The sequence below is a fragment of the Ipomoea nil genome, unplaced genomic scaffold, assembly GCF_001879475.1.
Source record: "Ipomoea nil cultivar Tokyo-kokei standard unplaced genomic scaffold, Asagao_1.1 scaffold1347, whole genome shotgun sequence".
Taxonomy (NCBI): Eukaryota; Viridiplantae; Streptophyta; class Magnoliopsida; order Solanales; family Convolvulaceae; genus Ipomoea; species Ipomoea nil.
The window spans coordinates 19619-32517 of NW_017617775.1; the positions used below are offsets into that span (position 1 = coordinate 19619).

A 12899-nucleotide genomic window follows, 5' to 3' on the forward strand; every position below is an offset into this window, starting at 1 on the left:
TGTGGATATATAATTCAAATTATGCAAAAAAAAAAAAAATGCTATTGCCGAGAATCGAACCTGATTTTTTTTTTTAAGTGGGACGCGCGTTTTTAATCAAAACGACGTCGTTTTTGCAACCGTGTGCACCATACATTGTGCACACGGTTACACAGCATAATTTGCGTAGTTTTTTACTCTGTAATCAAAATAAATTTATAATAAATATTTTTAAAAAAACATGACAATTGAAGGATATTTTATATGTTTATGTTGATTAACTGAATTATTTGTATATTTAATCAAAATATAATTGAAAAGACTAATTCCCTATTTGTTAATCAAATATATTATTTTAGATAGCAATTATGAATTAAACATGAGTAAATACCCAAAATGGTCCCTCAACTTTAGCTAAATTCACAAATTGGTTCTCGATTTTCAATTTTAACCAATTAAGTCCCTGACTTTGCAATTTTAACACGATTTGGTCCTCCATCTAGTTGACCGTTTGTTGACCGTGATCTCTGAGGATATATATGTAATTTCATCGCCGCCCGCCCTCATCCGCTGCCGTGACGCAGTCTAGGATGACGCTGCACCTGTTCGGAAACACATCATATTCTTCACTCTGGTACGAACTCAACTACATTGAATCCAAAGGGAGGATGAAGAAAGACGACAAAATTTGGCAGATTGCTTTCGGCAGTGGATCAAATGTAACAGTGCGGTCTGAAAATGCAACCGGAACCTTAAAAAACCGACGGTGGACCATGAAATTACATATATATCCTCAAAAATCACAGTCAACAAACGGTCAAACAGACGGGGGACCAAATCGTGTTAAAATTGAAAAGTTAAGGACTTTGGTTAAAATTGAAAGTCGATGACCAATTTGTAAATTTAACTATAATCGAGGGACTATTTTGGGTATTTACTCATTAAACAGAGAGTATGTATGCGGATGAGTGTGGATCGAACACACGACCTTCAGATCTTCAGTCTGACACTCTCCCAACTGAGCTATCCCCACACTTCGTTTTGCCTTCTTTTACTTACAAAATCTTTATTTTCTAATTGGGGTGCCAAGCTCCAATTCTTCATCCATCTGCAACACCGAAGAGGTAATCTCTATGTCCCATACTGAAAATTGTTAAATTAGAAAGAAGTCTTTAAAAGTTGAGTGTAGTATGATGATAAACAATTATATGTAACACTGAAAAGTTAGCAGTCTGTTTTTGTTTCGTTTCTGCCGTTTGGATTTCACACAAAGTGTTTGAGTTATTGCCTCAAAAAGAGGCTTCCTTGAGTTTTTTTCAGTGATCTTGATTTTATTTTCTGATTTTTACTATGGCTGGTTGTGAGATTATTTTATACAAATTTATTTATTTTTACTTAATTTGACTTTTAATTAGTTATTTAAGTTGACTTTTAATTCAGAAAGATATCATTCCTGATTCTGTTCACTCAATAAGTTGAGCAGTAAGTTGGCATTTAATTCAGTATGGACTTTCATGTGCTTAGCAGTTTTCCTGAGTTGTATGATTGCATTAAAAATATAAAAATTCAAGTATGTACATGCACGATGAGATTCCTGCTAGCTCCAAATTAATGGCCCTTTAAACATATATACTCAGAAACAGATCAGACTGCAGAGAGGGTGTGAGAGAAAAAACATAGAAAGAGAGATGGCTTGTGTTGCATTGGCTTCAATTCTTTGCAAGCCTTTCTGCAGAAGGAATACAACAACGGTGGTGCTCTAGTCCGTCGTCATCTGGAAATTAAAATCAGAGACTTTGTGCTCAAAGCTGAAGATGACATTGAGATACAACTAAGAAGCTTTCTTATAGGAATGGAAGAAGATTGAAAGAGATCGAAGTCGAGACATTGGGACCTCTATACAATGATGCCGAGCAGTCGAGCACTTAAGTAAGCTTTCTCTATCTTACAATCAATTGCCACAGCATTTGAAAGTTTGTTTTTTATATTTTTTAATCTATCCGAAAGGCTTTAAAATCAATGTGAAAAGGCTTATTAGTATATGGATTGCTGAGGGATTTGTGAGGCAAATGGTGGAGTGTATGGGATTTGGGTGGCAATTGGTGAAGGATTTAGAAGAGGAAGGTTACTGCTATTTAGATGGTCTTGTTCATAGCGGTCTAGTCTCAAACACAAACAGCAAATAGAAACATAAGATGACTAATGTTTGCTGGATACATAGCTCCTTATGGGACTTCTGTACAAGAGAAACTAAAAAAGAGGGTCTCCTATATGCGGTGTATACTCGAAAAGATTTAGGATTGCCATTAGACATGTTTGTAAATTCATGTCGTTGGTTAGGTTTATACTCGCATAAGTTGGATTATTACACGCTCTTTACTATAAATAACCCTCGCTCTCTTTTCTTCTTTCATGGAGATTATGTAAAGTCGGTATCTTTCAAGCTATTAAGAATTGTGGATTTGAGTGCACTTCAAATATTCAAAATACTGCCATTGCATTTAAGGGATTTAGTTTTTCTGAGATATCTATCTGTACCACCGTGGTTTGATATGATGGTTTAGACGGTGTAGTGTCAAACAATCAGAATTTGCAGACAGTTATTGTTTCTGGTGGTGAACCACAACTACTTAGAACTGGCCATTTGTCATTCAGAATTTGGGAGCTACCACATTTAAGGCATCTTGAACTTGGCAATTACTATGAGGTGGATCCTCCAAACAGGAATATAGAGCAATTGCAAACATTATCGTAGGTTAGTCCAACTCATTTCACAGAAGAGGTGTATAGGAAGACTTAAAATATCTGAAGGTTTTCTATAAAGGTGCCTTTGAGCCATGTAGCAGCCCTGGATCTTGCAGAAACCCCACAATCAATTTGGATTATATTAGGTGTTTGTCGAACCTCGAGACACTTACGGTTATAGTCCCAGCAAACAGTATGACCCATCTAGAGCGGCCAGTGTTTCCTACACGGCTGAAGAAGTTGAGGTTGAGCGGGACTAATATCCTGATAAAGCTTCCATGGGTATTGAGAGCTTTAAAGGTTCTCAAACTAGAAAACGCCTTCTCTGGCCAAGTGTAGGGATCATTTGGACAATTTTCTAACTTAGAAGTCTTGCTCATTGAGGCTACAAATCTCCAGAAATGGGAGGTCTGGAGTACCGATTTCCCAAAACTGAAGCATCTAATCCTAAGACGTTGCTATCGTTTGGAAGAGATCCCATTTGAAGTTGATCCTGTTGACACCCTAAAGACAATTAAGGTGGAGCAGTGTCCCCCTTGTGTTGTTGCTTCTGCCATGGAGATTCAGGAGGAGCGAAAGTGGTTTCGGAAAAAGGCAAATAACCTTGTGGAGGCGTACAATATCAGTCGTGCTCGCCTAGCTAATTCGAGTTCATGCAGCCCATACGCCACTTACTGTTGTTGTTGACGACGTGATTTATGATTTTAGCTAACTAGCTAGGTATGTGTTTCTTTTCTCTTCTATTATATTGTTTTATTTGCCAAATCTGTTTAAAATATCTTCAATTCTCATCTGATTTCATATATGTTCCCCACTTTTTTTCAGTGATGGGTGAATTCCTATGATGAATCACAGGATACGTTACTGCCAATTGCCATTCTATTGTATTAGAAATAATGATGCCGCTGAGGTTAGATGTTTTTCCGCTTAACTTATTGCAGACTACTGTTGGATTAAGAAACTTGTACAAATATGTTAAGTGCAGATACATGAGATGTTGTTTAGCATGTTATGTGTTTGCAGTTATATGCAATTAAGAGTTGTAATGTTATGTGTCTGTAATTACCTTGTCATGTGCTTTCAATTCTTTAATTGCAAATATGTGTCTAAGGTTATTTTTGAATTAAGGTCCACAATGCAAAGTAGACTCTGATTCATGGTATAATTTGCCGATGTTATGTTGTGCAACCGTGTGCATCATGTTCCAATTCATAATTTCTATACTATAGATTCATAATTTCTATACTGTAGATTCATAAAATCTATACTGTAGATTCATAATTTCTAAACCGTAGATTCATAATTTAAATACAGTAGATTCATAATTTCTATACAGTAGATTCATAATTTCTATACTGCAGATTCATAATATCTGTACTGTAGATTCATAATTTTTGTACTGTAGATTCATAATTTCTAAACTGTATAGTTATCAAATTATGGACATATAGTTCTATGATTTGTGAATACAGAGTTCAACAATTGGGAATATGAAGATCGAAAATTATGAACATAGAGTTCAATAATTATGAATATGAAGTTAAAAAATTAGGAATATATAGCTTTATAATTATAAACATATAATTCAGTAATTATGAACATAGAACAGTGTGCACCATGCATTGCACAGCATAATTTGCCATATTCAATGTCTTATTCTCTTATGCCTTGTTATGAATAGAATTTGTGAAACTTATGAGTGAATTTATGGTTTAAGATTGAGTTTTCTGTTAGTTTTTTGTTAGTGTTGATTCAATAATTGTTAATTTTTTCAGTACCAAGTGTTGAACAATACTTCTCGGTTTATTGCTACTTGTTACACCAGGCTACACGCCTACACCCTCTCTTTCTGCTTAGGTTTAATTATCGGGATTCGAACTTCGGCGACAGTAGTGTGGGATCAAAGTAGATAGATCTCTTGTACTCACTGATATTTGGCTCTGTCGGTTAGTTGTGCTATTAAGTCATCGTGATTTACATCATCCTAAATATTTTGTCAGATCGGGGGGTAGGGACCCTTGAGGTTGGGGATTAAACCTTTTGGAGAAGGTTTAGTTATATTAATTAAATATCACGGTGCGCTTTCGGAATTTAAAAAAAAAAAAAAATCGAATGAGAAAAAATGTAGTAAAATAATTAAAAATATAGACAAGTAACAAAAAATTCTAAAATTAGAACACTTTTCTATGAATACAATAAATTAAGCACAATATAATAATATACGGTGAAAATGACCTCTTTGCTTGCAGTAAAGAGATATTACTATTTTACAAAGTAATTTTACATTATTAGTAAGGAATGAAGTAGATGGCTAAAATCTTTTATTTTTTATTTTTTATACAAGCGATATAGACGGTACTTTTAAGGTTATGTTTGGCAAACTTAGTTGAAAGCTGAAAAGTTGTAAGCTCAAAGCTAAAAACTAAAGAGATGTTAAGCTTAATTATGCTTAAAAGTGTTTGGTAAAATTAGCTTTTGATAAACAAATAAGTGTAAAAAGATTAAGGACATTTCCATAAAATTTAAGTAGTTTTTAATTTAAATAAGTTTGTTTACACCAGGACTATGTGGTTTAATGGTATCCGGGTTGGACTTCCATTTGGAAGATTATGAGTTCGAGCCTTAGTGGAGGCGTTATTGGTTCTTTGTGTTTCAGTAGGTTGAGAAAGTATATGAACAGATACTACAATGTAATAGAGCCAGTAACTTACAAAAAAAAAAAAAATAAGTTTGTTTACATATTAAAATTTAATATTTTGAAATGAAATTATTAGCATAATCATGATCTAGCATCCCATAATGATGTAGCAATATTATTGCCACTTAATTGCTAACTGTACTTGTTGATTAATATATATTTTAATTTTTTCTTAAGATTTCCTAATTTATCCTTAATGAATATGATTATCCGTTAACTTTTCCGTTAAGTATTATCTTTTTCGTTAATTTCTGTTAATTCACCGTTAACTTACTCATTGATTTCAATAAGAAGGTCTTAGGTTCGAACCACATCTCAATCAAAGTTGGCATAATTAGTACTCTATTTTACTCTTAATAAATTAAATAATAATTTAGTAGCTACAACAAAAAATAATACATATGCATTTCTTTAATTTAGAATTATGTGTGTACAATGTCTTTATTTTCAAAAAAAAATTATTCATTATCAACAAATTAAATAAAAATAATAATTTTATTAGTTATATTGTATTTATTTTTCTCCAATATAAAAATTCTTTACATTCAAATTTATCAATTGATTATATTCGCTACATTGTCCCTATAATGTCTTTATTAAAAAAAAAAATTATTCATTATCAATAAATAAATTAAGAGAAATAATTTTATTAGTTACATTGTCTTTATATTTCTCCAATGTAAAAATTCTTTACATTCAAATTCATCAATTGATTATATTCACTATATTGTCTATTATTTTTTTGTGCACTATTTTTTAATTAAATGTCAAAGTTATAATACAAAATAATGCTATATATTTATTTACCAAGTATTTTATTAATACCATGAAAAAATTTAAAAAAATATATAATTAATAAAGCCAATCATATTAACTAATTGAGGGATTTGTTGACAAAGAGAGTATTCAAATCATACAACAAATTGAAGTGAGAACTACCTCATAATGTCCTTGTTTGATAATCAGCAGTTAGCGGTTAGCGTTAGCGGATTATATTAGCAAATTTGACCAGCGAATTGAATTATATCAACGGTTGGTAAAAAGAAATTTGAAAAAATTAACTGTTTAGATTAACATGTAAAATGACCTAAGGGTATACATAATATAATAATAATAATAATAATAATAATAATAATAATAATAATAATAATAATAATAATAATTGTTTAAAAAAATAACAAAAAAAATATAATTAATCCAATCATATTAACTATTTGGGGGATTTATTTACAAAAAGAGTATTCAAATCACACAACAAATTGAAGTGAGAAACTATCTCGGAATGTCCTTGTTTGGCAATCAGCGGTTAGCTCTTCAATATTAGTATATATTTAATATTTTAATTTATGCCCTTTTTTTTTTTTTTTTTTTTTTTGGTCTCTCTTATGTCCCGTATTTGGTTTCAACCATACTTATACAATTATTTTATTGACAATTATAATCCATCTTGACTATAATATCTTGTATTTGTAAACTTAGAATTGCCTATTTAAATACACAAATTTAACATTCAATTATTTATGCATGAACGATTTCAATATAATCTTGTCTTGATATACTTGAAAGTACTTATTTAAATAAAAACATTTGGCATTATTCCAATCGCGCAATGCGCGTAAAAAACTAGTAATAATAATAAATATTGTAAAAGTAATTTAAGAGTTAATAAATTAGCACAATATATTTATCGATCTCTTATATGTTATTTAAATACAATCAACTAAAAGTAAACAACTATTTACCAAATACTTTTTTACAACCAGCTAATACTATCAGTTAGTTAAACCAGCTAACCCAATTAGCTATCAACTATTAGCTAACTTAATCAGCTATCAGTTATTTGTCAAACACTCAAATCTTTTTTATTTTGTATCTTTTTTATACAGGTCACATAATTAGATAGAAATTTCTTTTAGGCCTATTGATATGGTAACCAATCATTGTCCACATTGTAAAATAGATCACAGACATACAAGTTAAATTTTTAATATAATATACTACAAGTTCATTTTTTTAAGGTTCGATTTTAGTGTATAAGTTTATTTTTTAATATACTATCTAAATATGAACATATAGTAAATTAGAAAATGAACCTTCAGTATATTACAAATGAACATTTATCAATGAACAACCTTATAATGTAAACTATGATCTAAAATATAATTTATTAAAGTTAACTCTTTATACCTGGTACCAGCCTATTAGAGTAAATGGGCAATTTATATCGTGGACCAGGTTCACACAGTATTGCGGACCCTGAATCAAAACGATGATGTGTAAGTTTTAACGGATTCCGTAACTTTCTGTTTCTCATGTTTCAAAACACAAAATTTTAATTTATTCTATGCACAAAATCCTTACGCTTAATGTACAGAAATGCATAACATGATACACAGAAACGCATAACACAATATACATACACATATTTTCTATTTTACTTATTCTCAGATCTGATTTGTGTAAATAATTTATGTCATATAGACACATAATTACATAATATATAAGACATGAATTCAAAAAATAAGACATACAATGTGTTCTTATTATACAACTACTAATCAATTTCATGTACATAATCTCTATGCTTAATGTACAGAATGTCTTAACATAATGCACAAAAATGCATAACTCAATGCACAAAAAATACATAACACAAGATACATACCGTATAGAGTTTGTCGTGGCTTCAGGAAGTTATGAGGCCTATTGACGTGTATATATAGTAAGGTTTCCCTAAAATAGATATACCAAAACCAGAATTTATGTATATATAGTAAGGTTTCCCTAAAATAGATATACCAAAACCAGAATTTATGTAAAGAAATATGGATTTCCTCATCTCTTGAACAACTAATCCGCCCACGGCTTCCACCACCGCTACTCAAAGCTAGCGGTGCAATTGCTTGCTTGCTTTACCGCATGAATGGAGCTAAGGAAGCCAACTCTAAACACATTTCTCCATTCTAAATTCTAAACCTGAGAAAGAGACAAATAATACCAACAACGTCGTCGTCATCCCCCACGCCAACCTGCAGGATGCCTTCTACTACCTACGTGTCTGCAGTTGTGCTTCTTCTTAGTTCTTACCCTAGTTGTCATTGTTATTTGTGGCATTGTATATGGCTTATTTCATGCCACCATGGCTGTAAAAAGGAGTTGGCACAAACACAATCATATCCTCAAGAAACTAAATCTTACTCAGATTTAATCCTTTACCTTGAACCTAGCAATACATTTTCTCTCATAATATCGATACATTTAGTCCGTTCAACCAATTCATCATTATTCTTGTATTAATCGATCTTTATCTTAAATGTTACAAGTGTATATAGTGGTGGCCATTATATCACGTCGACACTGGATCCTTAGACATGAACAACACCTTAGACGTCTCAATCTTTTGTAGAGGTATCGGAGATGTTTGGAGGCACCAAGTCTTGCTTATAACTTGTTTAATTTGTATATATGTTGCTTTTATTTTGGCCGTGTTAGCGGATAGCTGTTAGCTGATTGTGTTAATTAAAGGATATAACTAGTTGATAACATTAACTGATTGTAGAAAGGTATTTGGTAAATTAGCTAACAGCTGATAACTGTTTGGTATAATTTATTTTCTCAAAAAGTTAATTGAAAAAGTTGTTTTGAACAGCTTTTAGAATTTTAGAATTTTGGAGTTACAAAAAGTTAGTTAATCAAACATTTATATTGATTTTTTAACCAGTCAAACAATTAATAGTAGTCAAATAAACTATAATTGACTGATAGACTAACTACTTTACCAAAAAAAGTGCCTTTATGTGGCTTTTTGAGATTTGGTGACCATTTTAATCTTTGACCTTGTGAAATAAATTTCTTCAATGTTAGTTTTAACAAGCCTTCTTTTACAATACAATTATCAATTGGATATCTACTCATATGGTTTCTGGATTATAGCATTGAATTGTTTTCCTTAGCCACCGCATTTTCTTAGTCAGCTGCCAGGTTTGATAAATTTACACACATTAAATTGGGAAAATGTTTATTAAGATTGCTAATTTGTACCTTTTCCAAAATTATTAATTTTAGATAGTTAATTTATTAAATGAAATAATATAAAATTACAAATCGATTTGGTATTGTAATAGAACTAGAGTTTAAAATTGGAAATGCGTTTTTGGCCAAATTTAAAAAAAAAAAAAAAAAAAAAAAATCTTTCAAACCAATGTTTGTTTTAAGAAAAAATATCCATGAGAATGGGCACATGCAACAGAAACAACAGGTACTTCAGTTTAAATTAAACATGATGCCCAATGAAAATCTGGGAACCAAAGGTTGTTAAATATTATTGAAATAAATAATAATGTATGCTTTAGTATTTTAGTATTATTTTATTACTTCTTGTTAGTGCTCAGTTAGTTTCTTAGTACGTGGTGTTAGTGCGCAGTTCATTAGTATGTGGTTAGTTTTGTAATGCCTATATAGAAGGCTATCTCATGCACAATAAAGATATGAGTTTTACGTACTTCTGTTTCTCCTTATTTTATAACATTTGGTATCTGAGCCAGGTTAAATATTCATATGAGTAGTAGCTCTAAGTGAGAGGAAGTGAATATTGAGAGAGAGTCTTTTCGATAGACATGGCAGCTGAAAATTTTGTTCAACCCGCTATTCCTCGTTTTGATGGTTACTACGACCATTGGAGCATGCTAATGGAGAATTTCCTGAGGTCGAAAGAGCTTTGGTGTGTTATTGAGACTGCAGTTGCAAAGCCAACTGCGGGGACGTCAAAAGAGCAACAGACAAGATTGGAGAAGTTGAAACTGAAAGATCGCAAAGCAAAAAATTATCTTTTTCAGGCCATCGAACGTCCCATCTTGGAGACAATCCTATGCAAAGATTCTTCCAAGAGTATATGGGACTCCATGCAGAAAAATTATGAATGTTCTACAAAAACAAAGAGGCAGCAGCTTCAAGCACTTCGTACAGAGTTCGAAACACTCCGCATGAAGTCGGGAGAGTCAGTTACAGAATATCTCTCTCGTACAACCGCGATTGTCAACAAGATGAGAAATCATGGTAGCAAAATAGATGATTCTGATGTTGTTGAAAAGATTCTTCGATCCATGACACCGAAGTTCAATTTTGTTGTGTGCTCCATAGAGGAAGCTAACAACGTGGAAAACCTTTCCTGGATGAATTACAGAGTTCTTTAATGATTCATGAGCAGAAACTTATTCATCACGAAAATGAAGAACAAGCATTGAAGATCTCAACAGAAAATCATCCATCATCGAGGGGAAATAGAGGACGAGGCAAAGGTAGAGGTAGAGGAAGAGGAGGAAGGCGAGGTGACCATAATACCTCAACAACCCATAAACCGAGAGACTTGTCAAAGGTTGAGTGTTATCGTTGTCACAAATTTGGCCACTATCAATCAGATTGCCGCACCAATCTGACTAAACCAGACGAAGAAAAAACCAACTTGGTAGAAAAAGAAGAGGAAGTATCTCTTTTGCTAGCGTGTCATGTGAATGAAGAAACTCAACACATGTGGTATTTAGATACCGGATGTAGCAATCACATGTGTGGGGATAAGACGATGTTTTGAGTATCTCCCCTAGGGTTTGAAGGGTGTAGTGGAGCTGAAGTTGTATTCTCTCTCAAAAAAAAGAGATAACTTGAACTAAACATGAGAATATTATATAACCAAGCAAAGATTCGATAATCTTTAGGGCGTTTTGTTCAAGTTATATAAGATAATCAAGGTTATATTTGTTTGGAAATATATAGGCCCTGTTTGGTAAAATGGCTGTTAGCTGATAGCTGTTAGCTGTTAGCTGATTGTGTTAATTAGAGGGTATAAATAGTTGATAACATTAGCTGATTGTAGAAAAGTGTTTGGTAAATTAGCTGTTAGCTGATAGCTGTTTGGTATAATTTCTTTTTTCAAAAAGCTAATTGAAAAAGTTGCTTGGAGTAGCTTTTTGAATTTTAGCCTTTTGGAGTTGCAAAAAGCTAATTAACCAAACATTTTTATTGATATTTTAACTAAATCAAACAATTAATAGTGGTCAAATAGGCCAAAATTGGCCTATAGGCCAATTTTTTTACCAAACAGGGATAATATTCTCATATTTGGTTTAAGTTATGCAATTTTTTCCGAAAATGTAACATAACCTCCACATAAAGTTTTTAGCTATTACATATTTATTACATGGGAATGTGAGATACCCTTCCATTTCGTAGGTATTATCACATTCTCTTGTCTTATTGCAAATTTTGTCATTTTAATTCATTGCCTTAGTTAATTATTGTTCAATCTATTAGTTAATTAATTTTAAATAATTTATTTCTATATTTTACCACTACATTATTTATTTATTTTAATTTTAAAATTTATTAAAATACATAAAAATAGGTTAATGGTATTCAAGTAAAAATAATCATCATAACATAAAAAAAAAAATAACTCTTCAACCAAACAGAGATTGCATTTCTTTATTTGGTTTATTTTTTTGAAAATGAACATATTATTTGTTATAATAATAATAATAATAATTGTTGAGTTATCTTTTCTCCTAGAGAGCATATTCGCCAAGGTGGAGATTTGTTGTGTTTGTCTCATATAAGGATTAGGAATATGAGTTTGTCTCATATAAGGAATAGGAGTGAAAGAGAGATTATATGCCTATAAATATAATCAATGTATCTCATCACCTGGTACACCATCACAAATAATAAGAGAATACTTTCACTCCCGTAGATGTAGGCACATTGCCGAACCACGTAAATCTTGTTTTCTTTACTTTTCTGCCATTATTATTTTTCTTGTTCTTGTTAATCTCAACAAATTGGTATCAGAGCACTGTTGAGATGACCAGTTCAAACACAAAATTCGAGGTATCAAAATTTGATGGTACAAGGAATTTTGGGTTATGGCAATCTAGGGTAAAGGATTTGTTGGCACAACAGGATCTTCTGAAAACTTTGAAGGCGGATAAGCCAGCTAATCTGGAAGAGGAAGATTGGGAAGATTTGAAGGAGCGTACGGCAGGAACCATTCGGTTATGCCTAGACGATGGAATTGTGTATCACGTTATGGCCCTGGAAGCCCCAAAAGAAATTTGGGATAAATTGGAAACTCAGTTCATGGAAAAATCTCTAACGAACAAACTGTATCTAAAGCAAAGGCTTTATGGGCTTAAGATGGAGGAGGGTTCAGACTTGGTGCATCATATTAATGTCTTCAACCAGATAATCTCAGATCTGGCCAGGCTTGATGTCAAGATTGAAGATGAAGACAAGGCGATGATCATGCTATGTTCATTACCTTTTTCCTTTGAACATCTGGTGACTACTCTAACATACGGGAAAAAGCACGATTAAATACAGCGAGATCTCTGCGGTCCTGCAGGCTCATAATAAGCGCTTGCAGAGTGTAGGAGATGGATCGTCTGTTGGTGAAAGTTTGTATGCTAAAGAGGGTCAGGATCGTGGA

At 32.2% G+C, this 12899-nt stretch overlaps 1 non-coding gene across 1 annotated transcript; it reads right to left on the reverse strand.

Moving 5' to 3' along the window:
* Positions 1 to 938: 938 nt before the first annotated feature.
* On the reverse strand, positions 939 to 1012 carry TRNAF-GAA. Its single transcript has one exon. It is a non-coding gene; the product is annotated as a tRNA-Phe (tRNA).
* Between the last annotated feature and the right edge of the window lie 11887 nt (positions 1013 to 12899).